The sequence below is a fragment of the Nicotiana sylvestris genome, chromosome 5, assembly GCF_000393655.2.
Source record: "Nicotiana sylvestris chromosome 5, ASM39365v2, whole genome shotgun sequence".
Lineage (NCBI taxonomy): Eukaryota > Viridiplantae > Streptophyta > Magnoliopsida > Solanales > Solanaceae > Nicotiana > Nicotiana sylvestris.
This window is the reverse complement of record NC_091061.1, coordinates 146,815,509-146,836,426: the sequence shown is the minus strand read 5'-3', so window position 1 is coordinate 146,836,426 and position 20,918 is coordinate 146,815,509. Positions and strand designations below refer to the sequence as shown.

General features: G+C 41.9%; 1 long non-coding RNA gene across 1 annotated transcript; it reads left to right on the top strand.

Moving 5' to 3' along the window:
- The first annotated feature begins 6,093 nt into the window (after positions 1-6,093).
- On the top strand, positions 6,094-19,758 carry LOC104237123 (uncharacterized). The gene is made up of 3 exons (XR_713556.2): positions 6,094-6,280; positions 19,221-19,265; positions 19,515-19,758. It is a non-coding gene; the product is annotated as an uncharacterized lncRNA (long non-coding RNA).
- The last annotated feature ends 1,160 nt before the right edge of the window (positions 19,759-20,918 follow it).

Sequence of the window (20,918 nt, the reverse complement as noted above, 5' to 3'; positions counted from 1 at the left end):
ATAAAGCCAAATATAACAATTCATCTAAGCTCGAATTCTGAACCCTGAACCAGAGATTCTGGGTTCGATCCCCAGCAGAGTCGCCAGAGCTGTCACACATCCTTATTTACCCGTGCCCCCCGCAAAGGGGCGCAAAGGGAGTTTTTCCAATTAAAGGACATTCGAAACGGGATTTATTTATTTATTTCAGAGTCGCCACTTGGGAGATTTATGGTGTCACAAGTCACTGGTTTTAATCCCCAATCGAGGAAAAGAATGACTCTGTTTAACAGTCTGCGCACCAGAAATCCGGATAAGGAATTCTGTTAACCCGGGAGAAGGTATTAGGCATTCCCGCGTTCTGTGGTTCTAGCACGGTCGCTCAACTGTCATATTCGGCTTAATTATCTGATTTTTTATACAATTATGAACCTATGTGCAAATTTTAACTGTGTACCGCTTTTATTATTATTTTTTTTACCGAGAATTTGCAACATCGTGAAAATACATCTCGAACCACGTCACATCAATGCACCCGTGGTTATTGACACATTTCAACTCTATTGAGATTTGGATTTGGGTCACATAAATGTGCACCCGAGTTTAAGAAGATAACATTATTAAATACGCGCCTAAAGCGACTAGCGTGTTATTATTTTGGGTAGGGCCGTAAAATTTTGATAAACGGCCTATCCTGAAGTGTAAGTAACTTTACCAACCCGTATAGAAGGCCCCGCAGCTTGTGTATTTTTGTTTGTCGAGGCTCGTCTCATTCATTATTTTTAAAAGGAATTTGCAATGTCGTGGAAATGCATCTCGAACCACGTCACAATCAATGTACCCGTGATTAGCGACACATTTCGACTTCGTTGAGATTTGGATTTGGGTCACATAAATGCGCACCCGAATTTACGAAAATAACTTTATTAAAATACCGCCCTTAAAAGCCGTTATGCGTTTTTAACTTTGCAAGGCCATGGAAAATTCACTAAATGGCACACCTCGATTTCTAAAGGGTTAAAGTTAATTAAGTGAGGGCCATAATTGTTGGCTTAGCTAATATGGGGCATCTCAAACCAATCGTAAGAGTCTAATTAATTAAGGAGAGCTTAAAGGAATTCTGATTATTTTAGGCTAATGTTCAAACTAACTTAATAACTATTGGGCTTGTGTTAAAATGAAGCTAAGCGTTCAACTGAAATGGCATTGGGCTGGCAGCTGGCCCAAATGAGTTGCAAGGCTATACATACCTTGTTTCACAATGGCCTTATGGCTTAAACAATTATCGAAACGGCTCATTAACAGAATAATTCGGAACCAAAATCAGCGCAACCAAACAAATATTATATGACATCATTCAAAATCTCAAGTTCGTTCGCCTCTATTTTTGTCGCTTATTAGACATGAGCTTTTTTGTAACAATAATCAACTAGTATTCAAGCATAAAGAAGTGGGTTGTTATATTTCCTTTTTAATGGATTTTGTTGCCTGGACTTCTAGAAAGAACATGGTATAGAAATAGAAGCAATAGATTGTACCCTTTGTTAATTAGCAGTAAGCAATAAATTACAAACATATTTCAATCAGTCACCAAGGTGGAGCCATAATAGGAATCAAACTTCCAACTAATCAAAAAGGCCAACAAAACCTTATAACAATTGAGTTCTACCATAAGATCACCAACAAACAGATACGCTAAACAATGGCTGAATACGTTCTAATGCCAACAATTACAAAATCATCCTTTAAGTAAACTCACTCCTAAAATACCGGCGCAGCAATTATAACCACAAACTCCAACTCAAATCATGTTTAGGTGAGGCGAACTGACCACCTAGCAGCTCAAATTTGTAAACTAATAGCATGTCAACATGAACATAGCAGTTTAAATTTGTAAATTAAAAGCATGTCAACATGAGCATAGCAGTTTAGTTAGATCTTAATTACAATCCATATGTCTCCAATGTTCACATAATACAAAACACCTAACCAATACCCACTAGGTATAATTAACTAACAGTTCATCTAATTGTAAACAACAGGCAGCCTACAAATGAACACAAATTTGTGAATATTTCCATTTTTGTGAACTTCAAGGAACTACATCAAGGGAGTTCGAAGCATACACCTGGTATTGACAATACAAGAAGAAGAAGAAGAGAGTCAGCAGTAGCAGGTGTAGCAAACAGAAGTTGCAACAGTAGTGCAGCAACAAATAACCAGCAGCTATGAACTTCCCCAAGTATAGATCAGAAGTATAAAGAGGAAATGTTCTAGCTTTTTCAGATCCTAAGTGAGGCGATGAAAAACAGTAGCTATTCTTTTCAACTCCCAAGATCTCAAAATTAATCCCAGTCCCCTTCTACAGACCTCCTTTTTTTCCTCTTATGCAGACCTGCCCTCCTTTTAAACTTACTACCCGACCCCCTTCTCCTACTAAAAATATGAATTTTTCCACTTAAAATCCCACTAAGGAAAACTTTTCCTTATTTTCAGCCTCCATTCCCTTTTTTCCCCATTACCATATTAATTTAAAGACATTAATATCTCACTAACAAAACACTAACATTAAAATATTATCTAACTGTTTCATTCCCAAATCACCCCTGAAATCCCTTAATATTACTGTCCATAATACAATTATTCAACTGTATTAAAACTTTTAATTCTGAAATATGTTCAAGCTAACAAAGATTTAAAAACTAAATCTGACTAACAGCTATAACCAAACTTATTGACAGCTAAATGATTAAGGTTGAATTTGTATTTAAACAAATGAACTAAATTTAAATCACCACACAGAACTAGACAGAATCATTTAAACTGAAATTGAAAATTGAATCAAAATGTACATGAATGCAGGTTCATTGTCAGCCTATTGACAATGCCCTGAAGCTAAGTGTCCACAGATCAAGCATACATAACAACCATTTGACGAGCTTATTGGTTTACAAACAAGAACGAACTAATCGACGAAACTATTTATAACCTATGTTATTAATCGACAGAACATAAACTGATGGAGAAGAGAGAAAATAACAGACAATAGACGAATTACGATGAACCTAATTTAGGTAAACCAAGAGTTGATTGAACTACTCAAACAACATTGGAATATTTAATCTAACCAAAATCAGAAAAAGAAATAGAATATACATACTGGATTAACTTAAACTAAAAACCCTAAAGAAACGACTAATCACACAGACAAACAAACACATAGAAAAAGAAAAAGAATTTAAGAAGAACTCACTGTTCTTTTCTCGGATTTCAACCATATGCCCTTTCGAACTTGATTTCCAGTTAGTATTATACGTCTATTTCATCAGAAATAGACTTATAATACTAACCAGAAACCGTTCGACCCTGACAGATTCGAAACAATCTCGAACTATCGAGCCCTAGATCCGCCATTCGATGAGTTTTTACTTGGATTCGAGCCAATCTGGTTAGGGATTAGTGACAAGGAGGTCAAGGGGATTATTGGGTGTGATTTTGGGGTTAAGTGGACAAGCTAGGGTTTGGGACGGGGTCTTTGATCGAAGATTCAAGAAGCTGGGGTATGATTCGAAGTTAATGGAGTATGGAATCGTGTTGAGGGTGGTTAGGAGGTTCAGGGGTGTTATTTTCACGGCCATCGGAGCCGGCGCCGCTGGGTTTACGGTGAAGGGACAGGGTGGCGGCTATTAGGGTTCCTCGTCTCTGAAAGAGACAAGGTTTGGGAGAGAATGAGAGGGGGGGGCTTGGTTTGGGGGTGGGGTTCGTTTGGAGGCCTTATATACGTACGTGGGGATTGGATCCAAGTCGTTCGATCTGATGAGATCAACGGCCTGGATTGCTTCATTTAAGAGGAACGGCATCGCTTCGTTCACCCTTGAGACCGGATCGGTCTTGGATGGGAACGGGTCGGGTGACAGAGGAGTTGATCTGGACCGTTGATCAGCTGAGATCAACGGCCCAGATTGGGCGCTACTAAACGACGTCGTTTGGTTTGTCCCTGAAACGGACTGGTCCGGGTAAAAGGATATTTGGAATGGGCTGTAAGGGGGGGGTTGTTTTGGTTTGGGCCTGGTCTATTCAATTTAAAATTGGCCCAGTCCGACTTTCTCTTTTATTTCTTCCTTTTCTTCCACATTTTTTCTTTTTAATTCCTAATTACCCACTAAAAATCCTAATTGTAAAATTGACAATTAGCTAAATCATTAACCCTCAATAATAGCTATCTCATGAATTTAAACATCAAATAAAGATAAAATTACACAATTCGGACATTAAATGCAAAGCATATATTTTTTTGTGATTTTTCTATTTTGTAAAATAAACTTGCTTAATTAAATCCTGAATTGTAAAATTAAATCCTAACTTGCAAAATTAAATCCTAAATGCATATGCAACACATCTGTTTTTTTTTTTGCATTTTTCTCATTTAAAATAGAAAATAGACAAAATACACATAAATTACAAACAACACAAAAACCATTTTATTTTGAATTTTTGGGAATAGTTCTCATAGGGCAAAAATCACGTGCTCACAATAATTATAATACAAGACTCACGGGCAAGCTTGACACCAACGTATAGATACTCGTCACCATGCCTATACGTCGTACTCCACAATTAACATGTAACAAATAAGACACAACTCCTAATCACTCAAGCTAAGGTTAGACCAAATACTTACCTCGCTTTGCAACCAATTCAAAATTCCAACAAGCCTTTGCCTCGCGAATTCGTGGCCGAAATTCTCAAATCTAGTCATAAACAGTTCGATTCAGTCAATAAAAATTATAGGAATTAAATCCATATGAAATTCTACATTTTCCATTAAAATCCGAAATTGCACTAAATATTCGCCCGTGGGCCCCACATCTCGAAACCCGACAAAAATTATGGAATATGAAACTTCATCCAACCACGAGTCTAAACATACCAAAATTACTAAATTTTGATAACATTTCGACCCTCAAATCCTCAAATCTATCCGAGAGAGTTTTCAAACTCCTCCAACTAAATTCATAGATTTAATACCGAAACTAGTAATAGATTCGGGTAATCTAACCAAAATTAAGTTAAGAACACTTACCCCATTGTTTTCTCCGAAAATCTCCCGAAAATCGCCTCTTCCCGAGCTCCAATTTGACAAAAATGGAAAACTTGTCCCATTTTCAGAACTTAATGTTCTGTCCAGAAAAATTTCGGGTACTGTTCACGCGTTCACACTGTTCACGACTGTTCACGGGGTAATCTTTATGGGGTACTGTACACGGCACTGTTCATGGGGTAATGTACACGGTACTGTTATGGGGTACTGTACACGGCACTGTTCATGGGGTACTGTTCACATGCTGTAAAAGAAAATTCAACAGCCTTTTTATATTCGTTAACCTTCCGAAATCCATCCGAGGCCCTCAGAACTTCAACAAAATACACAAACAACTCCTAAAACATGATACGGACTTAGTCGAAACCTCAAATCGCATCAAATAATGCTAAAACCGTGAATCACATCCCAATTCAAGCATAATGAAACTAAGAACGTCCAACTTCTATATTCGATGCAAAAACCTATCAAATCAAGTCCGATTGACTTTAAATTTTGCACACAAGTCATAAATGACATAACGAAGCTATAAAAAATTTCAGAACTAGATTCCGACCCCGATATCAAAAATTCAACTCTCCGGTCAAACTTAAGAAATCTTTAGCCTTAGATTTCTAGATTCCGTTAAATGGCGATAATTTGATCTAGGGACCTCCAAATTCACTTTTGGGCATATGACCAAGTCCCAAATCACGATACAGAACTACCGAAATGGTAAAAACTTTTATCCGGGTTCGTTTGCTCAAAATGTTGACCGAAGTCAACTCAGTTGAGTTTTAAAGCTCTAGTTCACAATTTAATCCATTTTTCACATAAAAGCCTTCCGGAAAATTATACGGACTGCGCACGCAAGTCGAAAAATTATTGATACCACTTTTCAAGGTCTTAAAACATCGAGATGATTATTTAATTTAAAGATTACATTTTGGGTTATCACAAAAAATTACTCCTATTTATTAGATGAAATATGAATACGCATATTAATTAACCCCCACCAACCCCCTCCCCCCTCTCTCTCGTATTTCCCCCCAAAATGAAACCCTATTCTCTCAATGTGCTTTTTAATCTGAAAGCATATGAAGTCCTTAACAATCAACTCTTTCAAATTTATGTCTTAAAGTCTGAAGACTCACGTGATATCTATTTGAACTGGGTGAAGACTCACAAACTAACAATAACAATGGTTATCAATTTGAACAGGTTTGTCACTTTTCTTCTCTTTTTGGTTGAAGACTAAAATTTTTTTTAGTGAATATTGATAGCAGAGAATGATGATATTTTGTACGAATTATGCTGAATATTTATTATTGCGGTGTAGGATTTAAAGTGGGAGTATCGAGATGTGAGGATGGCGGTTATGGTTAGGGTTAAAGATTGGGTGTAGAGCAAGGAGGATGAGGGAATAAACGAAATCTCCCTTTAGTTGTTTTGTTTGTGAGAAGAAAGAAATGTAGATAACAGAAGTCTTTCTCTGGTTAGATGTCCCTTTGAATGCAACTGTAAATACTTGTATTTTTGGGATTGTGAGCACTTTCTCAAAAAAATGAAAATAAATACTGAAAGTTGATTAAATTAATTGTTATATAGTCTAAAAAGTTTGTCTTTTTATTATTCCAAAGTTAAAAAGAACAAAAGAAAAAAATCTTTGACCCAAATATGACGTGTTGTGTTAGGAAAGGAAAGGAGATTGTAGTATGCAATGTTGTGGTGTCACTTGCTGAAGTTTTCTCACTCTGTTCCTAGATTTTTCTAGTGAGGTGGGATTAAAATTCATTTGGTATCAAAATATGACTAGGTTGTTTGGATTGGATCTACTTATAAGAAAAGTTATTTGCTTGAATGCATGAAACCTCATTAAACAACGTAAAAGTCCATCTCTTATGAATAAAATGCCTTTGATGAAGCCTCATCTATTTAAATTATCCTCTAAGGTGGAGTTTGTTACAAAGAAAGCTGTCTATTGATGATAAGATCAAATCCTTTGGATTTTATTTTGTCTTCTAATTATGTGGTGTTAGATCTTGTGAATAAACTATGGATCATATATTTTGAGGTTGTACTATTAGTGCTTCAATATTGCTGAAATTATGGATCATCTATTTTTATGCTAGTTGTTAAAGCAGTTGATGCTAGATGTGTGAAGCTTAACGGCGAAATACGAACTAGAGTAGAGTTATAATTGTTTACCGTGAAAATGGTAATGTCAATTAAATTTGTAAAATGGGATTCTAAAAATACGTGATTTATTTTTATGATAGTTGTTAGAGTAGTTGATGCTAAGAGTATGAAGTTTTGACGATGAGGTACGAGCTAAAACGGGATAGTAATCAAACCGAGGGGCTTGCTGCCCGAGATTCGGATGGGCCGATGAAGGACCTCAGGGTCGATATCTGGCTCGAGCTCGATCTATCGAGGGTAATCGGGAAGGGATAATAGTTAAAATATGATCAAATGAGGCTCTTTATGGGCAAGACCAAACAATAAGCGAAGAATAAGTATGAAAGCAATAAATGCAAAGAGTAGCCTCGAGTGAGTAAGAGCGAACAAGTTAGAGAGAAGAAAGAGAGAGAGAGATATTATTGATCTTCTGTATGATAGTTGGAGTAACAGCAGCCCCTTACAAAGTAGCGTGGGTTCCCTTTATATAGGAGGGGGAATCCGGTCATAGTACAACATACATTAATTGTAAGAGCATGGAGATGGGACGGCTAGACGTAACGCCTCGACACAGGCTCTGGGTAGGCTGGCTCTATCAGACTTAGCCGCGTGCCTAGGGAACTCCCCTTTTTGTTCCAGCCTCGATCTTCGTCTTCTTTGAGTCGAGCCTCAATGAGCCCCGAAGGAGAGGACTCGGTCGCAACTCCACGTTCTCGGGGTCTCGAGGTATTCTTCCGAAGTGGCTTGATAGCGAGAAATTAAGCCCTCTAATTTTTCCACATATAAATAATCTCCGCGTTTCCCAGAACGAAGCGATGGGAAATGATTTTGACACCTAACTCCACAAGTTTCTCGCGGTGATGTCATACCAATGATGCAACCTGTAGTGCAAGCATTTGCGACAACCGAGATATCCCACGGACTTGTGTATTTGACACCATTCAATGCACTGTCGATTTCCATTATTCAAGATGAATGTACCGCCATCGATTCGGTTCTTCATGAACGCAGTAATTGCGTCCGTTGGTCAATCTTCCAAAGCCTCAATGACTGTGTAGTTACCCCCTATAAATGAGGGTGCTTTGGCATAGTTTTTATATCCAAGATGCCTTCATCTGCTCATTTGCCCATTTCTTCTTATCATCTTCCTCTATCTTTGAACATCATGTTTGGGACTCGTGGCCTCAAGGCCGTTCGGCAGAGCTCCCGCAGGCTGTGTTGCGGCCTCTTGCCGGGGCTTCCCTTTATCGAGCACGACCATGCCATCCTGTTGCTGCTGTGGTTGTTGTTACGTCTGTTGTTGTTGTCCTTGTTTGCTTGAGATGATGACATATGGGGGTCAACTTTCGTTGCTCGCGAAAAGCTCTTCGGATTATATATCGCTGCTCAAAAAGGGGCTCGGATTGTACACCACTGCTCACCTTCATACCCTGGCTCGACGTGGTGCTCTGCCTCAAGCTGGTAGCTTGCACGGCTAAATGTTCCAAGAAGTGGACTCTAAGTAGCCGTGCAAGCGAGGCCGAGGCTCGCCCGGTCCGCTATTTCTCTGAGGTTCTCTTGGCCAGCGAGGGTCCTCGACCTTCGGAGAGCTATGGCATTTTTTCATCCCTCCCTGCTTCTCGCCCTATCCTTTGGGGATATCAGTATGGAAGGCCGAGATGAGGCTTCTGAGGATGCGTGCCCGGAGGCGCTTGTTGCAGGAGGCAGACCTTCGAAAGTAGACCAGTCTCTAGGCTTTTATAATCATATGAGAGGGCCGCTCGAGGGCTGTGCTACATGAATATTCATGAATATAAAGATACTTCCTTGATTCCTGTTTTTGATACATGCCCTATTGTTGTATGTTCTTGTGCGCTTCGAGGTTTTTGAACGTTTTCCTTTGTTGTCGACCGCTAATATCTAACTTGGATGCGAGTATTCTTTTCGATCTTCTACCGATTGGCATGGCTCTTTTTCGAGCCCATTATCATACATCGGACCAAGACTAAATTGGTCCGATGGATTCGGGCCGTCAGGCCCTTCAAGTTGCATGGAGATAGTACGCTAAGTTTCGAAGTTTTTGAGAACGGTATCCTGAGCGAAGGTCAGCTTCGGGTACCTTTGGGGATACTTTGAACTTGATGTAGATAGCCTTTTAAAGCGTAGTGGATAGACTTCCATTGAGGGGTTGCCTATACTTAGGCGATGCCTTGATCCTTCCTTGAGTCTTCATGGGCGGAGCTTTAGGTGCTTACTTTTCGTTTTAGAAAGGAAAACCACGAGATCGGGTACCACCTCGAGTTCTATGATGGCGCTGAAGGTTTTCCGAAGCCTGGCTTCTTTTTGCTGAAGGTCCTCGAGGTCGGGCACCACCTCGGGGCTGGAGATGATATATTTGGCTCCTTGAAGCCTACCTTCTTGTCGATGAAGGTCTCGGAAGTCGGGTACCACCCCGGGATCTGTACCGAGGCCGTTGGCCTCCCGGGGCTTACTATAGATAGGCGAATTGTTGTTGTTTCCCACATATATGTGGGGCGGCTTTTGCTTCTTTGGAAGATATCATTATTTTAGATATCTATCCTTCTGCCTTGGCATCGGGTCCTTCGTTTCTTCAGGCGCAAAAAGTGTTGGCGCATGTCCTTACTTTAGTCAGTCAATTCTACCATAGCTATGGCAGCTACTTCGGGGCTGGCCCGGCAGGGAGGGGAGAGTTCCACTCCTAGTGTTCAGGATCTACGGGAGTTCACTCTAAAGATTATGTCTTTGATAATATAGGAACATCTGGAGACGGTAAGGAGATACTGCAGATGGGGCGAGGGGATAGCGCTGCAGGTGCTTTCCCCCGATGAGAGTATTACGGACTCTGCTGATGGATTCTTGAATGTATACGTATACATTTTTGCATTAGGCCCCCTTGATAGGGTCGTGCTTGATTTCTGCCTGAAGTATCGGGTTACTTTGGCGTAGATACATCCGTCCTGGTGAGTGGTACTGATGATGAGGTTCTTTGCGGAGAAGGCTGGGCTTTAATTCACGTGTAGCCACCTTGTCAGGCTGTACTGGCCCTTTCATCATCGAGGCATGTTAACCTTGCGATGCTGCTCGTCCACGCCCTTTGTTGTCAATGATGAGGAAGATGAGGATCAAGAGTGGTCAGGCGATTCGTCCGGGCTCGGACGACTGACATCATCCCCGTGGAGCTCATGCCATTTCCCGAGGGATGGAATTACGCACGTGAGTGGAGTGTCTCGTGCTTTTTTAGATTTGCTTATAGCAAAAACCAGTTGAGTAATTGTGTGTCCTCCTCTTCTATAGCAACTTCATGGACGCCAGGTGAAGTTCCCGATCTGCCCGGTTGGGTCTGGAAGTTGGTGACCCATTCAACTTGCGACGAGCGTAGGTGGCGAGTTGTGTCCCGTGGCAGATGGGAAGCGAAATATCAAGGTATGCGCATAGGCTGCTTTCACCTTGGTCTACGTATATTCGAAATGACATTTTCCCCTTTCTACTGGCTTTGCCGTCGTAGGTATCGGGTGTTCCTCCGGAGAGGGGGAGGAGTCATCGGCCTCCGAGCCAAGGGACGATGGAGGTGAATGGGACTTACACTCGCAGCGCGATGGAGCTTTTAGTGGGGCTAAACGAGCCTATGTCTTCGAGGAGAGGACATCGCCCGAGCCTGCTGTTCCCAGAGCATTTGGTTCCGGAACGGTAGTTCCTCCGAGTGAATATGCCTCGACCGAGGTTGGTTCTTCCAGGGCCGAAGGGGCTGGACCAACAGGAGTGTGCTCGGCCTTCGAGGAAGTCTGTCGGCTTCACTTCATGGTGAGTTTCGGTGAAGACCTTCTGTATTTTGCGTTTTCCTTTCTTTATCGAGTTTTTCTTTTGCAGGCCTTTGATAGGCTTAGGTCTGATCTGCTCCGTCATGGGGCTAGGCTTCGGAAAGCTCTGGATGAGGGTGAGTCCCTTAGGCTCCTTAGCGAGGAGAAGGAGGTTGAGTCGATGCACTGGCGATATAAGGCGTTCTGAAGCTCGAATTACGAGATCTATTTGATGGAGCAGGTAACCTTTCGTAGGATGTGTTTCGCCCTTTTGACCTTTAAGGTTAATCCTTTTGCCTATCTTAGTTGCAAAAAAAGATGGAGGCTTTGGAGTACCTTAGGGGCGAAGCTGACTGAGTTAGGAGTGCTTGTGGTGAACTGAGGGCTCAGGTGTAGGCTCAAGCTTTAGAAGAAAAGGGTGCCTTGGCTAAAGTTCCCGCTTTCGATGCCCAACTCCGTTTGGCTCGTGACAACGCTTCAGTTTAGTTGGATATGATCGCGAGGCTCGAGTCTGATATCTCGACGGTCAGGGATGAGATAATTGATGCTCGGGCTGAAGCAGCATTGAGTTGGGATAAGGCTGATCAGGAGATGGCGATTCATTTGAAGGACGGTACTGATGCCCATGCCGAGTTGAGACGGGACCTTGATCGTGAAAAGAGGATCGAGGAATATGTTTGTTGCAGATCCCGGAGAGAGGTACTCCAAGAGATCAGCGCTAGGGGTTTCGTTCTCTCAGAGGAGTTGGCTCGAGCGAGGGAGGACGAGCGGGATGCTCGGTTACTTCTTGCCGACGTCACAGAGAGCAAAGCTGGGGCTGGTAGGCCGTAGCTTTCTTGGAGCAGAACGTAGATTTCGTCACTTTTCCATTTTGTATTTGACATTCACAGAGCATGTTTGTAAATGGAGAGCGCACCTTTTGCGTATGTAAATAAAAGAAACTTGAAGCTTTATCTTTTTTGTATCTCTTTCTGCATTGCTTTTGACCAGGCGGGTGGTTTCGGTGTTTGGCGGGAGCCCTATGGATCCGAAACTCATTAGACAGGCCCGAAGACTCTTTCATGCTTGGTCAAGTGCGATTTTTGACGTGAGTAGGCATTAGAGCTTTCGTGCTTTGCCCAGTTGTTTTGGGCTTAGTGTCCGAGTCAGGCTTTGACTCGAGCTTATCTGACCTTCAATCTCTTGTGCCTGCACGGGCGGGTGATGATGGTTCTTATTCCTTGCCCTTGTGCATTTGTATTTTAACTATTTTGGGTTCAGTCTCTAAGTCGTGTTGCGACTCGAGCTTAATTGACCCTCAAATTTTTTGTGCCTGCATGGGCGGAAGAAAATGGCTTTTATATGCCTTGGGTCGAAGCGACCTTTTAAGTGTGTGGCCCTGAGGCTCGTTTTGCTGGCGGCAATGGCGCTTACGATGTGCCCTTAGGCATGTGTAGTTAACTATTTTCGATTCGGTCTCCAAATCGGGTTATGACTCGAGCTCATTTTAATCCTCAAGTTTTCAATTTTTCAAGTTGGCGACAGTGGCTCTTACGCTGTTGGTCGTTGCAACCTTTTAGTGTGCGGCCCGGAGGCTCGTTTGGCTGGCAAAAATGGCTCTTACACTTTTGCCCGTGGGCATATTGTAGGCTTTGTTTTCCTCTCATTAAGGTCTTTTTAAAATAATTTTGCCTAACCCGTCGTCGATTCAAGAAGAACCTCGTTTTCAAGTCGTTAGCGGCGATGTTCCAGCACCTCGGAAGGTTTAGCTCGTAGGCTGAGTAGCTCGAAGCCTCGTGATTTGGAGTTGACATGGTTGAAGCTCGTTTTCCTATTGAAGGTAGCCCATTTTAACCGGCTCTTTTCGAAGTAGATTCGAAGTAATGGCCTGCGAGTTTGTTAGCGACGGTCTGTCATCCCCGAGTCGCGTTAATTTGGCTGGTGCAGCCGTTTTGACCGTAGTCATATGTGTTTGGACGGGGCCATTTTTGATCTCGAGTAATAGTTTAGGCGTCTACATCGAGGGTATGCCCTTTCGGGAGTCTTACAAATGCGACATGTAGCCTAAACTTCGGGATTGAGTCTTACAAAATTTTCATGCCTGTTGAGGTCTTACAGTTTTGTCATGCCTGTTGAGGTCTTACAGTTTGTCATGCCTGTTGAGGTCTTACAAAATTTTCATGCCTGTTGAGGTCTTACAGTTTTTGTTGCTATATAAAATAGATCTGGCTTAGACCAAGTCTACCCGCTCGAGGACTTACGGCCTCGGGTTTTCCAGCATATGGTGATTGGCGACAGTCTCCAAGTCATCGAGTTTGCTTAGGCTCAAAGGCCGTTACTTGTGAGCTCGGAATTGCCTCGTTGGGGCCTTATGGGCTCGGAATTCTGAACCTGAGGTCGTGCGGGTGCCGCATTGTTGACGCTAAGTCTCCGAGTATTTCGGGACGTATCCAGTGGAGGGAATCCTTGCCGTGAGCATGCCGAAATTTTCTCTTTTGGAGTACGAGATGTTGAAATATATTCTTTAATTACTTGGCATAAATACATGTTGTTTGGTTGTCGTGAGCTCGGCCCGTGCGGGCACGGTTCCTTTGACTGTTTGGCCCGGTACATGATTTCTCACTGGGACCTCATTTGTCCTTTCCCGGTACAGGGTTGATCGCGAAAAAAGTCCGGTAGGCTTATTGAATCCTCCTTAGGAGGCGCGTTGTTCTGTTAAGAACCTTGCTGATGAGACCCTCTTCGGGGCGGAAGTTCGGCCGAGCGGAAAGAGTGCGACATGTGTCGTTAAGGCCTTGGGATCTTCAGGTAGAGTTAGCACTTCCGAGTGCCTTGGCCGGGTGTCTGCATACAGGTTAGTGCAAAATAACAAAGGGGGGGAGGTAGTTTTACTTTACCGCGGGATGCGCAGGCGACGCTCTGGGGTTCGATATGTCCTGCTATTCTGGAGCGAGGACTCTAGTGAAACCCTCTGCTGTGTTTAATCGAGCATGGCCGAATATGTGGTTCTCTTACCCTTTGACTCTTTCGAGAGTGGAGATATCGATACCGGCGCCACGTTTCGTAATGCAAACATTTTTGTTGTTGCGTGTCGTTCCCCACAGACGGTTTCAATTCCATCCTCCATTGGGGGTTTCATTCTTTGGCGAAGAGGGGGAGGTACCACTTTCATGCGGTGTATCCGCGACCGCCTGAATAAGGCGTTCATTCATTGCGCCTCTTTTGACGATATGGGATTTGGCGTTCCGGTCTACGCTAGCCACACTGACTGAGAGAGTGGTCTTTCTCCTTGTCGTAGTGATAGCCATTTGGAATCCGTCAAAGATTCAAGAGGTGGTAGTGTTTTGACCCGGCAGATCGAACCGCCCTATTATCCTCGGCCCGACAACATTGATCGAGCCATCTGAACTTATGAACACATGTTTTATTTAAAATGGATTGAGTGAGGAAGAAGGTTACTAGTGTGTCAGTGTGAGGCCGAGACAAGGTCTTGGTGCCCTCTTTGCTGATTGTGAGGGTGTCCCCGGGGATATGTCCCTAGATCCGCCTTTCTCTGGCGGCGAGCATTTGTGCTCTCCCTTTTATGAGTTCTTTAAAAGTGTCGTTGCTCCTCCACTATCGTGGAAAAATGCTTCGGCCCATTTGCTTCGTTCTTCCTGGCCGCCTTCCCTACTCGGGGCTGAACCTGAATTCAGTCACTCGTCAGTTCTCAACAGTGGTTTTTGTTGAGTGACTTGGCTCTTTTCCTCCGGAGCTGGTGGCTATCCCCGGCTTTGCGTTCGCATTTGTTATGTAGTTCACATACCCAGCTTTGATTCCTCTGAGAGGGGTTCTGTTGAATAGGTCTGGGTCATCTGGTGTCCCTGGTTTTGCTGACGATGAACACGTATGTTTGATACAGCGATGTTGAAATTGTATCTTGATGGGCGAGGCACCCTCGCTGGCCTCGTGTCCCCGTCAAATCTGGTTCTATTAACGATACCTCAATGATATTGTCCTCGATCCATTCTCCAATCGTTGTGAGGTAGATTGCGCCTTGGGGCGTTTCTCCCGCCTGCGACGTACGGGTGGTACCTCTCTCTGTTTGGCATTGGTTTCTTTTCTAGAAGCCTGTTTGGGTATGCTGAGCCCGAGGGGACTCCTGGATAGTCATCCACGGCCCTGGTTTGCAACTGGTGCCGGATATAGGCATCCGACTAGATCTTGGCTGGGTACCCGAGCAAGTTTTGTTTTAACTGCCTCGGGATCGTCGGGCTTGGTTTGTTTAGGCTTTGAGTGAAGACATGTATTGCCCTATCATCCGAGACCGGGGGTAGTCCCATTTGCTCCATCTGGGAATGAGATGCGAATTCTCGCAGCATTTCGTTATTCCTTTGCTTGGTCCCGGATGTGTTGGGTCTTCTCGCCGTTGCTTTGATGGCACCGGCGTGTGCCTTTATGGAGGAATCTGCCGATATGGTAAGTGAGTTTATGGGGTTGTGTGCTAGGTTATGATGCCATATCATGGCCCCTTCCGAGAGTGTTTCCCCAAACCTTTTCAATAAGACGGACCTGATCTCATCGTTCTTTGGGTCATCGATTTTTACCGCGCACGTATAGGCAGTGATGTGTTCGTTGGGATCTGAGGTCCCATTGTACTTAGGGAGTTCAGGCATTCTGAATTCCTTTGGAGTGGGTTCCTGGGCCGCTTCGTCGGGGAATGGCCGTTGCACGAGCTTCCCCGAATCTACACCCTTTAGGGCCGGGGCGCACTCGGGATTTGATCGACTCTGAAGTTATAGGTTTCGACCTTCTTATCATTGGCTGCTATCATTTTCTCGCCTGACTTGATCCTTTCTGTGAGGTCCTCCAGCATTTTCGCGATGGCGGGATCGGCTACCGATCCGTTATTGCTCGATCTCTCGGGTACATGTTCGACTGGGGGAGCTGTTTCCGGCACTGCTATGCTGGGAGTGTTTGGATGGCTTTGTAACTGAGCGATGGCCAATTGTTGTGCCTGGAACATTTCAAAAATAACATGAAGACTAACTTCATGTTCTTCCCGGGCTGGGGTTCTTTGGGCTTCCTATCGGTCGTTATATCGTATGCTCCTATCGGTGTGCTAGGTTTCGTCGACCTGTTGTGCGTCCTGTGAATCTACGTCCACTAGAATCGGTCCGGGCGTCTTACCGGGATTCTGTGGTGGCGCGTCGACAGCCGAAATAGCCACACTGTTTTCCCCGTGGTTTTCGAGGTTGTCGTTCTCGACTCTATTTACCGAGCCAGACATTTTGACCTGAAATCAAAGATCTTGAACAAGAAAAGACGTGAAAGATAACTTGTGTTTGTGTAATGAAACTAGCAAGAAAATAATCACTATTTTTTTAGCCCCACGGTGGGCGCCAAACTGTTTACCGTGAAAATGGTAATGACAATTAAATTTGTAAAATGGGATTCTAAAAATACGTGATCTATTTTTATGCTAGTTGTTAGAGTAGCTGATGCTAAGAGTATGAAGTTTTGACGATGAGATACGAGCTAAAACAGGGCAATAATCAAACCGAGGGGCTTGCTGCCCGAGATTCAGACGGGCCGATGAAGGACCTCGGGGTCGATATCTGACTCGAGCTCGATCTATCGAGGGTAATCGGGAAGGGATAACAGTTAAAATATGATCAAAGGAGACTCTTTATGGCCAAGACCAAACATTAAATGAAGAATAAGTATGAAAGCAATAAATGCAAAGAGTAGCCTCGAGTGAGTAAGAGTGAATAAGTTAGAGAGAAGAAAGAGAGATTATTGATCTTGGATAGGATAGTTGGAGTAACAGCAGCCCCTTACAAAGTAGTGTGGGTTCCCTTTATATAGGAGGGGAAATCCGGTCATAGTACAACATACATTAATTGTAGGAGTATGGAGATGGGATGACTAGATGTGACGCCTAACACAGGCTCTGGGTAGGCTGGCTCTATCAGACTTAGCTGCGTGCCTAGGGAACTCCCCTTTTTGTTCCAGCCTCGATCTTCGTCTTCTTTGAGTCGGGCCTCGACGAGCCCTGAAGGAGGGGACTTGGTCGCAACTCTACGTCCTCAGGGTCTCGAGGTATTCTTCCGAAGTAGCTTGATAGCGAGAAATTAAGCCCTCTGATTTCGCCGCATACAATAATCAAATCGAGGGGCTAGCTATTTGGGCCTCGGACTGACCGATGAGGGGCCTCGAGGTCGATGTCTGGGCTCGGGCTCGAGCTATCAGGGGTAATCGGGAAAAGGCTAATAGTTAGGATATAATCAAGGGAGGCTCTATATGACCAATAACAAGCAATAAATGAAGAACAAATATGAGAATAATAAGTAATAGCGATAGGAAAATATGTTAGAGAGAAAAGAGAGAGAGTTGTTATATTTCGTGTAGAGTAGTTGGAGCAACAACAACCCCTTACAAAGTGATGAGGATCCCCTTTATATAGGAGGGAGAATCCAACATAGTACAAATATGCATTAATTGTAAAGGTTTGGAGATGGGACGGCTAGATGCGACACCTTGATACAGGCTTCGGGCAGACCGACTTTGTCAGACTTAGCAGTGTGCCTTGGGAATCCCCTATTTTACTCTAGCCTCGATCAATATTCTCTTCGGGTCGGACATTGACGAGTTTCGAAGGAGGGAACTCGGTCACAACTTCGGGTCCTCGAGGCCTCGAGGTGTTCTTCCGAAGTGACTTAACAACAAGAAATTGGACCCTCTAATTTCGTCGCATACACTAATTATACCAAAATTACTCAACTAAATTACAATAGACTAATAAGGGAAATTGCAATTGAACAATAATGGAAACCAACTGATAGAGAGAAGACAAAAGGAGATGAAACAGAGTGAGATGAGAGAATAGAAAGCTCAACATAGCAATAGCTTACTCTACCACACTTTCTATTAGTTATTTATAATATATTGCAATCTTCAAACACTATGCATTTATAATATGTTTTTTCGCAACTGGTGGTTTGAACTTGTGGAAGATGAGACGTAGTAGTTGATATCGACAAAAGAAACGTTCTTTAAGATTGCAACATCAGATTACACATGAGGTCATTCTCTTAGCTCACAAACATCTTATTTTATCAATCTCAATATCTCTTAGCTAGTTTTAATTGAATTAGAAGACAATGTTAAACCCAAATATAATTCAATAAAAGTTGTTTGGCAATACCTTTATGGGCGATTAATTTATGAAATTTAACTCTAATGCTTCATCAATCTTAATATTTGGTGTTTGTTCTTATTGTTTTGAGAATATATTGGTTGTTTTGAGAATATATTGGTTGTAAGGCAATTGCATCTTACTTAAACTTCACGAAGTAAATAATAGAAAGGAAAGAGGTTGGGTGTAGTTAAAAATATTGTAAGAAGGACAATTGCATCTTACTCTAACTAAAAGTTGTTATTATCTTCAGATATTTGTTCACTTTGGCCATTGAAAATGGATCTCTGTCTTTACATTGGAGGAACATAATTATTCTTATCATTTTGTTGCAGTTCTGTTATGGGTATAATTTATCTATTGGATAGTTCAATTCTAATGATTCATCCTTGTTAAAGCTAATAGCCCCAGTATAATTATCTCACATAGTAGCCTAGCCCCTGTGCCTAATTTGATAAGGTATCTATTATGACCCTGAGATGGGTTGTGAATGGAACTTTCATGACGTTCTTTTTTTGGTCAAGCTTTGGAGGAAATATCAATATATATGGCATGTAAATAAAATTTTCTTATTGTAATTCTCAGCATCTACTTTGATCTTTTTCAAATAAATAGTTCTTAAGGAACATCTTCATTGGAGTTCTTAGGTTATGACTAATGTTAGCTCTAGACTAATTATTTTATTTGAACAAAAACATATATGGAGAATGGTTAGTGGTTTGAGCTTCATCCTCCAGATTGTATAATGCCTTTTGTCTTGGGCTCTTAGTTATGTAATTTGCTCAATATCTAGTTCTCAAAATTATTGATTATAAGGCTAATAATAGTTTTACTCTTTTCTTTATTCATATTCTTGAACGGCAAATGAAGAAGTCTTTCCTCCTTGAATTGTTTGAGTTGTTAGTCACTATCATTGGCCATGAGGTTGCGCTTTAGTAAACTTTTTTATACGATATTTTTGTTGGTTTATAATTTATGTGTTGAGCACAAACTGATTTTCATGATCTAAACTATATTTAATTACTTCCAGATTGTCTCACTGGAGGAAATACGGTTCACTGTATATTGGTTAAAGGTATGTACATTATTGAAACTTGTAAAAGTATTGCTACTCGTATAATGTGTTTTGTAAATATGGATAGGTTATTTTACATTAATCTATATTTGAAAAGGTGAAATTGGACTATATATGTAAATGATATGCTTTATTTTAAGGAGAAGAAAGTATGCAATATTCAAGTGTTCCTCTCATTGTTGTTATCTTTCAAATACATAATATGATCTTCATAATTTTCTAAAGGAAAATTTACTTTTTATTTTTTAGAGGGTTTGAAGAGTTGAACTTACAAGTCAAGATGCAAGTTTTGAAGACTTCATGCAATATTGTTTCACTTGCAAGGGTAGTTAGGAAAGCAGTTATTTTTGCTAAAAGATTGTGTAAAGAGCACGGTGACATATGGTTCATGGTTATACAATTACCAATGGGATGTAATACGCTTTTTTGTAATTCATAACCAATTTATACATGTACATTTGTATATTTGTATATGAAAGCATGATTTTATTGATATTTTTGTTACGTGCATGTGATTTTATATACTAAAAATAATATAATTTATAAATAAAATATGACTGGAAAAGACTCGTATAACTGGTTACTAAATATTGTAGGCAGCAATTGGTCTATACTTAGGGACCAAAATAAAAGTGCTTAAGGACCAGATTTATGGTCGCTAAAACTGTTTTAGGGACTAGAACTTTTACGGTCGTTAAAACTCTTCAAGGACCAGCTCCTCAACTCGTCGTTATTGGCCTTTAGCGGCGGAGCCTTTAGCGACGAGTGGTGACCAGATTTTACTGGTCGTTATTGACCTTCAAGGACCAGAATCACACCTTTAGGAACTAGATTTGTTGTCGCTAATGACCATTTTTCTTGTAGTGATATATAATGCTCGTATTTGATACGCTTTGGATATTGTCATATTTCGGCAATAATTGGTACCAATCATTTTATTAACAATAGCACCATTTGGAGTTAGCTATTCAATGTGTCTTTTCCCTCGCAGAATGGTTGTAAGTTGTGTCTCTGTAACGACCCGACCGGCCATTTTGACCTTTTGCACTTCGTTCGCCAGTTCTCGGGCATGACTTGCTCCGTGTGGTGTATTATGACTTATGTAAATCGTTGGTATTGGGTTTCAGGTTAATCAGAATGAATTTGGAAGAACAGTCTCAGTTGAAAGCTTAAAATTTGAAAGGTTGACCGAGATTTGACTTATTTGTATTTGATCTCGGATTGGAATTTTTATGATTTGGTTAGCTCCGTTAGGTAATTTGTGACTTAAGAGCGTGATCGGAATGGGTTTTGGAGTTGTAGAGAAGATTTAGGCTTGAATTGGCGAAGTTGATATTTTGGCGATTTCCGGTTGATAGGCGAGATTTTGATATAGGGGTCGGAATGGAATTCCGAAAGTGACAGTAGCTTCGTTGTATCATTTGGGATGTGTGTGCAAAATTTCAGGTCTTTCGGACGAGATTTGATAGACTTTTTGATCGAAAGCATAATTTAAGAGTTCTTAGGCTTGAATCCTATGTTAAATTGGTGATTTGATGTTGTTGTGAGCGTTCCAAAGTTTTGAACAAGTTTGAACGATGTCATGGGATGTGTTGATGCAATTGGTTTGAAGTTCCGGGGGTTCCCGGTAGGTTCCGGGATGTTTTAGGCCGA